The sequence below is a fragment of the Meleagris gallopavo genome, chromosome 8 (genome assembly GCF_000146605.3).
Source record: "Meleagris gallopavo isolate NT-WF06-2002-E0010 breed Aviagen turkey brand Nicholas breeding stock chromosome 8, Turkey_5.1, whole genome shotgun sequence".
Taxonomy (NCBI): Eukaryota; Metazoa; Chordata; class Aves; order Galliformes; family Phasianidae; genus Meleagris; species Meleagris gallopavo.
The window spans coordinates 27,701,736-27,714,962 of NC_015018.2; positions in this window are offsets into that span (position 1 = coordinate 27,701,736).

Consider the following 13,227-nt stretch of genomic DNA (forward strand, 5'->3'; position numbering starts at 1 on the left):
GGTTCTGAGAGTAAGAAATTCCCAAGACGAAAGAAATGGCAATCTTCAAGCTAGAGACTAGTTGTAAACAACTGTTTGACTAGCGTGACTAACATAAAGAGTTGGTTTGGGATAAATTAGCCCCTGGGAGGCATGCTAGCAAAGAAATACATAGTTCAAAGTTCTCAGCTGGATGGTGACAGTACTGGCTTACAATATTTTAAGGCCATGGGATTAGACCCTATCAACTGCACCTTTAACTTCTTGTATCCCCCTGAACTGCCCGAGCAACCTAATGAGTCACACAAGCTATCCTGCTATTAAACCAAGGTGTATGAATTCAGAAGGGTGACTTTTTTTTTTAAAGGGGCTGGATTAGAAGGTAGTACAGTCTAAAACTAATATTGAGTCTTGTTGGGGTTTTTTTTGTGTGTGTGTATGTGAAGTAATTTACAGTAATTTTTGCAGCAGAATGCCATCAGCACACATGATGTGGCACATATTGCAGGCAGGGCTTTCCTTTAGCCTTTGTACTAAAATTTCAGCGCTTTGATTAAAAAAACTTTCACAAGTATACTGAGGACCTCAGGGCCTGAACAGTTTTGAGACTGGAGAAGAAGACTGGGGCTCAGGTGTAATAAAGTGAACGTGTCTGTAAGGAACAAAAAAAAAAAAAGGGCTGATGATCTTACTTCTGTACTGCTTGTGGTATTCAATATTTCCTTTGCTCATTATAAGAGATGCACCATAAAGGAAAGCAACCAAGATGTTGGGGCTGGCATGGACTGCCCAGAGCTGTGGGTGCTCTGTTCCTAGAGGTGCTCAAGGCCAGGCTGGATGGGGCCCTGGGGAGCTGGTCTAGTCCCTAATTTAGAGGTCAGCAACAGGGAGTTGGGAACTAAATGATTTTTGAGGTTCCTTCCAACCTGAGCCATTCTTTTATTCCACTGTTCTGTTAGCTAAAAAAGTTGGGATGCAAGCCATTGTGTGACTTCTGTGTTTTGTTATGAGTTATCTTTTAGTCCTTTTTTTTATTTTTTTTCCTTTCTTGCTCTAAGCTCAGCTCTTGTTGGTTCAGTCCCATGTGTGTTTCTGCTTGTGAGGTTGGCAGCCTCGGCCCTGCTCCTGCAGGATCAGCCTGCCAAAGCATTGGCTCTTTGTTATTACAGAAATTGGCAGATGGAGGTGCTAATAGCTAGAGACAAGGTTGGAGATAGGGTTCTGCTTACTTCACAAAAAAACCCTGTAGCTGAAGCCTAAGCTGGCAGTCCCTTTTGAACAGGAAAAGCATTTGAGTCGCCCAAGTAGCTTCTGTCACTTCAGGGGTAAACGCGGGGAGTTTGCCTTGCATCTGTGTTAAATTCTCTTGCCAGTAATTTTGTGCCTCTTTGTCATCATGAAGAACATGAGGAATTTTCTCCTTTCTCTGCAAACATCTCTCCTTTTCCTTTTTTGAGATGTAAGCTTCAGCTTCTGAAGATGCATCGTGACAAACATCACTCAGTGCTTCACTTTGTATGAACATAGTGAACTCCTGACAGATGCTGTGTTTAGAGTATGAAAAGCACATATGAGAGCAAAACAAACTAAATATTTACTATCTAACCAGAACTGAATGTCAGTCCATCTCTAATAAGCAATTTCCTTTAATCCTTCGTAAAACCCAGGGTACTGGGGCAATTCTCTTTCATTTCCATTGTTTTTCACTGAGAGGCTCCCATCCATCAAGCTGTATGAAGGAAGCTGGTACTCATTCCTACATAGAATAACTACTGATTTGCTTTCGAATATTTTCAGTAACATATATGCACTCAGATAAAATTCATTGGGATATCTTTCTTCAGCTTGCATTTATAGCATTTATTCCAGCTTTTAAACTTGCAATAAGTTTTCAATGTATTCAATGCTATTCAGATTTTGAAAGCTATTTGACATATATGTTGATCCAATTATTGCCTTCAATTCAAAAATCATTTTAATGATAACTTGTTCATTTTTTGGAAAAGGTTCACTATTAACAGACTTGCTATAACCGGAGTTTACCTGCATTTTTCCTAGCATGCTACTTACATGCTTAAAATTCAATACCAACTGCAGCTATAAATTATCCTGTAAGATCTTACAGGATATCAGGAACTTTTAAAAGATTTCCCTTATTAGAGTATTCTAAGCTTTAATGTTATTTATTATCAGCTAGCTGTAATACATTATCAATTTAAAATGCCAAGTACCTTCTTTTATTAATGGTAGGAATAAAATCTGCATGTAGGAATAGAGGACAATTATACAGCAAGCAGCTTCTACATGACAGTAGTATAACTTATTTAGACTTGTTGTATACTTATTGTATATTATAACTTACTGTGATTTATGTAGGAGATTTTCAAAAGGAATAGTTGAGCTGTTTTAGTGTTGGGTTTTTTTGTGATTTTTTTCTTTAATGTGGAGATTATGAGAAATTCCTTGAAAGGAGGATATTACTGCATAAGTTTCATAGAATGGCTGTCAAAATTGAAACTTTGACAAAGTGTCAAAAGGCACTGGGCTTTGTCTAACTCTGTATTTTTAGTATCCAGAGTTACTGAACCAGACTTCGCTTAATTAATAACTATAGGATGTGAGGCAGTTCCAGTACTGCTCTTTCTATTAACTTGCAATTTCCTTTAGGAAATGAGTAAACTGGGGGAGGGGGGAGGCATGGTTGCTGAGAATAAATGGGGTACCACTGTACATTGCCAAACTCATTTGAATAAGTTAACAAACATGAATTATAAATTGAGTAAGTTTAATTCCATAACTCTTAGAGCACATTTTGTAGGAAGAGCAGACGCAGAAGACTTTTTAAGCTAAATGTGGTGTGAGATTAGGGAAATCAAGAGATCATTTCAAAAAGTTCATTAAAATAGAATTCCAATTCTAAATTCCACTTGGTATTTTATCACTATCAAATCCATATTTAGGTAAGATAGATTATTTCAAATCTAATTCACATTTTGAGTGTAATCTCCCTTGTTTCCATTGAATTTGTATTGTATCTCTGAAACTAGTATCCAGAACACTGACTGTTAAGAAGTTCTTAATACTTTTCAAACTATTAATTTTGTTTGCCACTGAAAAAACCTGTCATGCGAGTCTAAATTGCTGAAGTCTCTGGCTATTTTGTCCACTGAAATCCTGACTATTTAACTATGAAGACAGAACTTTAACGTCTCTTAGAGATATTTTTCTGATAATAAGAAAATTGATAATCTTTGTCATATGCATTTGAAGCTAGATTATGGAACTTTGGCTTTGTTAGAATGTATACATGTTTGTTTTATGTGCATGTTTAATGTCTATAAATGCCTTAGAGATACAGTGGTGTCTATCAACTCCATTGTAACTTAAATGACTGAATTTTTTCCAAAGATACTCCACAGGGACAAAGAGAAAAGGAGAAAAAAAAAAATTAGATGTTACTTAATGAATCATTTATTTGACTTCTGCTCGTTTAAGTCAGTATAGTTACATTCTGACTCTATTTTAAATGCTCAGATTTAGGAGGTGGTTGTTTATATGTGCATCTGTAGTTAAGTCATAGGAACGTACAATCACTGAGTTGGAAGGGACTTTTAAAGGTCATTTGGTCCAGATTCTCTGAAATGAACAGGGTCAGCTACAGGCCTGACCTTCAATGTCTTCAGGCATGCTCCATAGTCCTTAATATCAGAGATTATCATTTATGTGGGTACAAGTTTATAACATCTTAGTTTTAATTTGGCATGTGTATAAGCACACTTGAAATTATTTCTTGTTCTTTTTTTAACATGTGCTAGTGAGTTCATCTGAGTGTGTCTTGTTATTAAGTTTCTTTATTAAATTCACCTTTTAATTTCCTGAGTTAATTAAAGATTTATGCTGTTTTCACAATCTCCCTAGTTGTGCGATGGCAAGTACAGTACCCTTTACTCATTTGATTTCTTGTAATTTATCACCCTGTCAGTGGAGTTGTTGAACCTATTACTTTGTATTTAAATATTAGCGATGAGTGACTGAAACAAATGATGTTATAATCGTTAGCATGTATTTGTAAGTGGTATGAATGTATTATCTTAAATTCATACTGAACGTAGGTTTTGAGTGAATAGCAACATCTCATCCTGACAGTCTTTGTCAAGGATGCAGTATAATGAATGAATCAGGTTAGATAAAATTTTGCTTAACATCAAACGCGTAACTAGAGTGGGATTGGTTTTTGTTGCAGTTCTTGTTGGTTTTGATTTTTGGTTGTTTTTTTTTTTCTGTCATTCTAAACTTAGAACAGAACTCCCTGAGTTACTTTTGTGCCAAATTTCCTATTGGCTAATTATCTGCAGATTCAATATACACCCATATGCATGTACAGCTGAACGAGAAGCCAAAAATCGACTACATCCAGTTTTGAAGTGAAGCAATGTGCAGATTTAACAAATCTGACACATGGGTGAGATTTAGGTAGTCATCAGATGTCCATCCTAAAAGACACAGATTTCAGCAGAGCATAACTAGTAACTAAACTCGGAGCTCTAAATGAGGACCACTTTTCTGTGTTGGAGAAGCCTGAAGTATTCAGAATGGCTTCTGGTCCAGAAGGAAGTTCAGTGAGTTGATATAATCTCCAGGGTAAAACAGCAGAGAAGTGTGTGCAAGGTCATTTTGTAGCTTATGCATCTAAATTCTGATGGCGTCTGAAGCATTAGGAAATGTAGATCTCATCTTTGTAGCAGTAGTCCCCCATCCCTTAGGTAAATTCCTCAATTAGTGTACTATAAACTAGTAACATTCAGGTGCTCTGTCCCTTTTGGAGAGGATTAAATATTCATCAACAGTTAATGTCTTACCATCCCCAGGGGTTATGGCAGACATCAGAGCTAGTTCAGTTTCTGACTTTTAAGGAAACAAAGTGGGGACTGTTATTGATATCCTTCCCTCTCATGGAGGTACTCGTGTAACCATTTGGTCTTGTCTCTGTCTTCTTTCTTAATCCATTCTCAAGACAAAGACTTTTTAAATAGTAATTTCTAATTTACTAGCCACAGTATGAGCCTGTGATCATGTTCTTGCACATGAAAATTAACTGAAAGATAAACTGTATGATTATTTTACTGCAAGAGCTACCAACAAGAAACTGAATGTAAAGGCAGGAAGTCTACATACAAGAGAAATGTCTTCTAGAATTTTCATACCTTCAAGTCTTTCTTAAGAGTAGCCGAAAACAATGTAATAGGCATATCTCGAACCTGGAAAGCACTTCAACATGGACTTATTCATCTTGGTGAAATATTTAGAAGCGGAATGAGATGTCTAAGGTTTGTGGAACAGAAAATATGTTGAACCAGATTAAGTGCACGTTGTATGTTATTGACTACAAGTTTTATTTCTGTTTTAAACAAACTTATTATCATCTATTGGATTTGGTTCTATCATACAGCTGTTTTTATATTGAACCAACTTTGGATAGGCATTTCTCTTCATTCCTGTGGAAAAAAACATGTCAGGGCTGGAGAAGGAAATGTTGAAATGCCATTTATTTATTTTTGAATTGGCTCAGAAATGAGCATGTCATTTTCGTAAGACAAGACAGAAAATTTCTTTTTGAATTTCTGAGGAAGATAATTCTTGAATCTTACTAGATAAATGAAGACAAGTCACCATTTTCTTGTAGGCTGTCATGTTGGTAAAATGTTAAGTGATTAAATGGTCTTCCATTCAATGTGGCAGGTACAGTTTAATCATTTGTTTCCATTTGGGAAGCTGGAATTAGGCCATAATTAGCTACGTCAGTTCATTCTGGTTTTTCAGTCTCAGACTTGGCCACTTTGGCCCAATACAAATTGCATGCCTGCAGTTTTTAAAGCGAGCTTACTGCCAACTTTTTGATTTTGGTATTGATTATGAATAATTTTAAATATATATCCTTAAGATTTACTAACTTTGTCCTATGGAGAAACTTAAATCTATAAATAGATTAGAGACTTCATGAATCAACATTTAAAATTTTTTATTTGGTGTTTAATATACTGAAAACCATCCTTTCTTAAAATAATAACCTTTGCTTTATTGCTGAATGTTGCAAAGCAAATACTTAACATTAAATATATAGTTGTATTCCTATATATATCAATCAAATTGTATTTAAATAAGAAAATACTGAATTTTATACTGTCTCTAATACAGCTTTTTAATATTTGGGTTATTTCAAATTGTTAGAAATTTTTTAGAAAAAAAAATGCAGTGACCAACTGTAAAAATAAATTTTAAAAATGTATTTTTTCTATGATACTTTGGCTTTGCTTCAAAAACAGTAGTTACATTGCAAATTTTTGTTCCTATTAATTACATTCATAACAGTCGTTGATGGTGACTCATAAAATCATAGAATAGTTTGGGTTGAAAGGGACCTTAAAGGCCATCCAGCTCAAACTTCTTTGCAATAGGCAGAGACGTCTCCCAGTTGGCTGGCAAGGCATAGTCTTGAGTATTTCAGGGATGGGACATCCACAACTTCTCTGGGATTGAGCACCAAAGCTATGGAACCTTGGTGCTGTCAAAAAAAAAGAACTAGAAATATATGCTATAAAAAGCGTATGTATTAAATACAAATCAGAAAATACAAATAGTTCCTGCTAGATGAAATGAAGTCAAATTTTTGCAGTCCATTTTTGCAGTTGATTTGGTGCAAGCAAAGACATTGGTTTTAAACCCAAAGTGTGCAAAAACTGATACAAGATTAAAAAAAAATCACATCCTTTCTAAATAACTTCTTTTTCTAACACACATAAAGAATTTAGTGTGTAATCAATGATGTCAGCGTTATGTCTTCTTCAGCTTGACTTGCATAAGCTCTGACATTCAAGAATAATGTGGCCTTCCTAAAGTGGTATTCATTGAATGTTTTCATCTCTTATATGTCTGTGAGCAAGAGTTTGGGAGGACTGCATTACTCATAAATATGAGCAATGTGTGAGAACTATAGATCACACAAAACAATCATCAATAAAAAGCTCTGTGGATCACATTGCTGTAAATTATGCATATGCCACATGTTTCACAAAAGGAAAAAAAAAGTAATTGAGAACTCTGGTATGGGTTAATTTCTCTCTTTCTTAGTTTATAAAGCCCAATTCCTTCATTTGTACCAATGAAATCTGAAGTCCAGAGGCAGGTGATACTTCTCAGAGGAAAAAACTGTGAATTTTGCAGTTTATTTTTTTAGCTCCTAGATTCATGAGATAGCACACTGAACTGATGCTAATAAAATACCAAGCATACAATTCATAGCTTTTAGGTGAATTCCAGGTCTTAAGAACTGAGAAGTGTCTTTGGCATTTTGAGTCAGGTATTTGTAAGCTTAAACTAGGTCTCCAATGAGTGTTTAAGTCTGAAACAAGAGTATGGACGTGTGCAATAGGCTATCTATAACAAAACGTGGTATAGTGCATTATATAGCAGCATATGAATTTAATCAATTGCATGTATCTGGTAATTGAAAGACAGGAGTATGGCAGATCTAAGAATCCTGGTAACAAGTTTACATACAATGTGATTTTTCTTCTGGAGAATGTGAAAAATTGAGAAGAGAAAATCTCATGTTACACAATCTGTTGCAATCAATATGAAATGAATGTGCTGTAACAAAACTGGATTTTGAGGAAGATCGCTGACTCACAGAAAAGTAGAGCTGTGGAATAAAAAGGCTGAAAATTCTCAGGGTAGGTCTCTGATTCGTAGCTCTGTTTTTCCCCCTTCATATCTTTTCTTTTTTTTCTAGCCTTGGTGATTAAAAGTTAATTTTATTTCTTTTCAACTCCTAATGATCTTTCTTAACTACTAATGACTATGTAGTAGGGTTCTAATTACATAGAAGTGTTGTCCGGAAAACTGTTCTAACTAGAGAATAAAAAACGTGCTTGAACTATAAGAGTCACAAGGATCCCTTGATGATATATTGGTGGAAAGCGTAAAACAGTATAACTGAAATAACGTCTCTAAATCAAAATGTAAATATCTGCCTCTAAATTCACATCTGCCAAACTGTGAATTCTGTCCTGTTTTCTGCTCACATGACACGCTATTTAAAAGCCTATTTTTGTGCCAGTGACCCAATATTCATGTTCATTAAACAAAAAAATGTTGTTGTGGATTAACAGGAGTGGAGGTAATATCTGTAACTTTCATAGCTATATTGAGGTACTGAACCAAACTGAAACCCCTTGATCTGCTCTTGTGCAGTAAAATTGAGTAATCCATACTGACACACATCAGTAAGTTATCTGCTGGTAAGAACAGAGGAAGTTTCCTTTTGTGCTATAAATTGCTCTGAAGCATGGACAACAACTTTAATCTCTCTCTTTGTCGTGGGTATGAGTATCCCATAGGAAAAGAGTTAAAGATTGTGCATCCAGTCTATGGGAATGTATATGCCCCGTGATGGGCAGTGTGCTAGGAATGGGGCATATAGGTAAATATCCACTGCCTTAAAGATATCTTTCTGCACGTTATAATAATAATAATAATAAAAAAAAGAACTCCAGGTTGCATTGGCACAGTCTCCAGGGGGTGGTGAGAGACAAGACTTATTAGGAAAGTTACTTACTATGCTTGGAGATGTTCAGAAACTCCTGTGGTTGCTTCAGGGTATAGGAAGAGGCATGGAATATAATTAGGCAAAGAGCAGCTTTGGCAACAGTGTTAAAGGAAAGTAGTTGATAAACGTATTGTTTAGAAACTATAGAGAATATGAAATAATTTGTTCATGGGTAATCATCAATGTTCTGGAAGATCACAATCTTTGCAAATGCTGAGGAGAATGTGCCTTTCTTTTTGAGGAAAAAAAGTTTCTATCTGAGAAATTAATTTGATTTATAAAGACTTTCTATTACTTTCACTGGAGGAAAGTATGAACTTCATTATCCTCACTTATAGTTATGGAATATATGACTTAGTATTGGTGAAGAGCCAGACTCTCTGTGGAAACAAAAGACACCTATTTCTGTTGTTTTCCCATAATAGTAATGACATTGATTTAATTGGAGAGAATCCAATGATCTACAATCTGGATTGTGAGTCACTTCTCTTTTTCCAATTACTCTCTGAATATTGAGAGAAGTCAAATATTTACAGCAGGGCTGAGTGGCAGCAGAAAGCCCTTACCAGCTCACTCACAGTAAGTGGCTGAACCATGTTACTGAACAACGGTTTGTTTACAGATGGTTAATTAGGGACTTAACTGAATCTTTTAAAAGGACAGATGCAAATTGATTAACATCTCTATCATCTGTGAGAGCAGTCATTAATAAGAAACTCTTACAAAAAGAAGGGATATATCTAATTAACATCTTCAGCTTGCTCAGCAGTTCCCTGAAAATTAGGAAACTTTCTGAAGACCAAAACCAAAAGAAAGTGGAGGAAAATCACAAATAATGAAGAGGCACTTAATATAGGCATAAGAAAAATATTTAAAATATAGATAGAAAATGTAAAAGATAAAACCCAATAATACAAAGATTTAAGGGATGAAATATGAATCCCCAAATTAAATTAGTCATTAAGTGTATGTTCAGACATTTCCCATCACTGAAGGTTACACGAAGGTAATTTTTTCCTTGATTGAAGAAATCCATTCATCTACATTTTAAGTTGCGTTACTTATGGTGAATTCATAGAAGCTTGAATAAGGACAAAATCAATTGGAATGTGAAGGGCAAAGATTACTTGAGCAAAGAGTGCTAGCTGATAAACAGACCAAAAAGATAGTGTTTGGAATTGCAAATTTCAACAGTAAGTGATTTTGCAGAAACAAGGACTTTACAACAGTCGCAACTGGAAGTCATCCAGAAATGTCACAACAGAAGAATCGGGAACAAGGGAACTGGAGACAGTAGAAACCTCACAATTTATGAACAGAGTACTAAAAGATGTCTATGAAATACTTTAAGATATTTATGGCTCTAGAACCTTTTAGTGCAACTCACTTCAATGGATATTTGGGGATTTGAGACAATAGAACTGAGGAGATTTTCAAGAGGATTTCATTTTTTAAGGTCTTGAGATTTTGACTGTATTTGCATTTTTGCTTCAGCATAACATTTCTGAGATTTCTGATATCACAGTTTGGAATATTGACGTGTACTTGTGTGTATAGTATGTTCACAGGTATGTGTAAGTACAATTTTTTTGTTTTACGTTGTGCATCCAGTCCATGTGGAACACTCAGGAGGAAAAAAAAAAAATAAGAACAGAATGGGAAACAAAAAGCACAGAACACCCTTCAGAAAAGCTGAGTTTGTACACATGAAGAGGAATGGATTTGTTTTTTTTCTAGGCACATACTCAAGGCTATCGCATGTCAGTGTAGCTCTAAATGGTAACTCATTTAAATTGTGAGGGAGTCAGTCAGATGTGTTATAGTCCTTTGAGTGCTCCTGTCCAGAGGAGCTGACTTTCTTAGGCTGTGTTAAGAGCTAAAAGTTCATTAAAATTCTTGTCCTCAGAAATCAAACATATCGAATCGGCTGTTTTCACTACAGCATGTAGACAATTGAACCTTCAACCTCCTTGTAACCACAGCACATACTAAGGGCCCTTTCCTCAATGGATGTTGGTCAGGACATTTGCCATCCAATAACTGCATTCCTTGCATTCAGTCTCACACGATCAGTTCTAACCAGTAGCTCTACCTTCATAAAACATGCTTACAGTGATCTTGCTTTGTCACCTGTTTACAAAACTTCCTTTTGCCATGTTTTCCTTAATCTTAAGATGATTTATGGTTGTTTTTTTTTTATTGTTATCTTCATTTCTGGCTCTGATAGTACATCAGAACTAAAGTTCTTTTAACCAACTTCTTAGATATGCTCTTCTGCTTCCCTTGCTGCAGGGGTATTGTGTGTTGAAATTACCATTGGCACATATTCTTCCATACTTGTCCATAATAATAAACACATCTAATTGTTCTCTAATTGTATAACTGCATTTTAAAACAGTGTTGTTTCACTGTACTGAAAAGCAGAAATCCTTGATGTTACCTGAGTCGCGGCTCAGGTTAAATTAAATTGTAAGCCTTGGGTAGAATTGGTATCAGGAAAAAATGGCAGTTGCTCCATATGTCAGAGAGAGCCAAAAAGGTTCTGATAGATTCCAGCAAAATTATCCTATTTGAACAGAAACACATTATAGAAAATTAGAGGAGACTGTACGCACAGCAACAAGTTCAGGATAAGAACTGCTTTGGAGTTATCAGAATTTGCTACCATCTGCCTTGATAATCTCTGTAGTCTGAAATATTAATAGCATTTTATCTTTTCTAAGGAAAACAGAAGGACAGCAGAGGTACTTTACGAAGTATCCACACGATGTCTATATTCTGTAATAACATTTCTTCTAATTTTCTTGGATAGCATTAAATACAGTATTCTATTCCACATTGTACAACAGGAAGTCAGATTTGACCTGCTAAACTTCAGTCCTCAGTGCCCTATTATCTGCCTGCAGGTATTTTAATTGTAGCAAGAGAGATGTTCCTTTGCAGATTGATCTAATGGGGTATTCCTAAGTCTCCTGGCAGTGGCAGCCACGACCAGCTGTATGTCACTGAGATGCAGTCAGGGATCCCGCACCGCTGGGCTCCACCGAGCTGCAGAGGAGCCAGATGCTCAGTGTTTAACTCTTCTAGAATTGATTGAATGATTCACAAGTAATGCAACAGGTCTGAACTCCTGGTTTGGTATGGCTGGCAGCTGAAAGATGCTTTGTGAGTGACGCATGCGCTTTGCAAAGTCTTCTAAGGAGCAAAGAATGGTCTAATTGCTAAAGAGGCTGGGGCTGGCATTTAGAAACCACTGCTGGTTTTGTGCTGCTGATCTAACCACAGGAATTAGCAGTGGGTTCCTGTTTTTCACTGTTGCTGAACAGGAAAGCTCTGATTTGTGTGGCTGCCCACAGGAGGGGGGCAATGAAACAGCCTGGAGCTTAGCACTGAATGAATACAGCATGTGTCATTTTATGGGTGACTGGTATTGTGATACAGCATCTTTTAAGACCTATAGAAATCCTGTCTTGTAGTTGCTATTGAAAATAAATAGCCAGAAAAGAAACGTGTGGTTGATAACTTACTGTGGGATGCAGCGTAATGCAGAGCACTGTAGTTACAGTGCTAGCTAATAAAGAAGTGTTTGTTTGAAATATTTTACAAAGCTTGGTTTCTATAGCAACAATCATCATGAACGCTTTAAACTTCAGAAATAACATCTGTCTGACTGATCTCAAATCTCAGCCATTGTTTAAGTAAATAAGATCCTGCTTCTTCTGCTTATTCTATTAGCCTGCAACATCTGATATGGGGTATTTATTTCTGTGGAAAGAACACTGTAGGACTGGAAAGGTATAGTGAAGGGGCAGGGAAAAGGGAGGGAAGAAGAATTACAAATAATGATGAAATGCACAGTTTTCCTCAGTAGCCTAATAGTGGTCACTGAGAAAATATGTTAGAGCTCACATACAGCAAAAGGTAAATGTTTCATTCTTTCGAAAGAAGAACAGGTCAAGCATTCCTGTTTTAGTTTTAATTTTAGTACTCTTACTAAACCCTGCATACAAATCTAAGGAAAATAATTTATTTGGTTAGAAATAAAAAGATAGTTGATAGAATATTCTATCTTCATAGAATGCACGGATTTGAAGTAAACTTCAATGGAAAGTTCCAAAAAAATGTGAGACTTTTTTCAAGGAAACAAAAAAAGATGGTCAATTTGCTTTTAAAAAGGTATGCATTGGGGAAAAAAGATGTCTCAAGTATTGTTGTTGGGAACTTCACTGTTGTGAAGTTTTACAATGTAAACTTCAAGACTCAAACATTTTCTGAAAAGAAAGTAACAAGATTTTTCTGTATTTCTATGTAATAAGCGTAGCAAGTATAGAATGCAATGTGAATAATGGTTTTAGTGGTGGTGACTGTATACTAATAAAAGTATAAAATAAAGAGAAGTTCCCTGCTGTACCATAGGAAACATAAGTAGAACAGAACTACCAGCAGAACTGCACTATGGGAACATAATCCAGCTTTTTATTTTCAGTTCGCAGTGCCCAAGGGACTTGGCATGCTCAGAATGTGGTACTTTCTGAACTAAAGGGAAAAAAAAAAAGTGACACTTTTCATATAAGTCAGGAAAATAATTCAAGATCCAGGAAATCCTAGTTCAGCAAATCCTTTACGTTTTGCTGGTTTGCTTA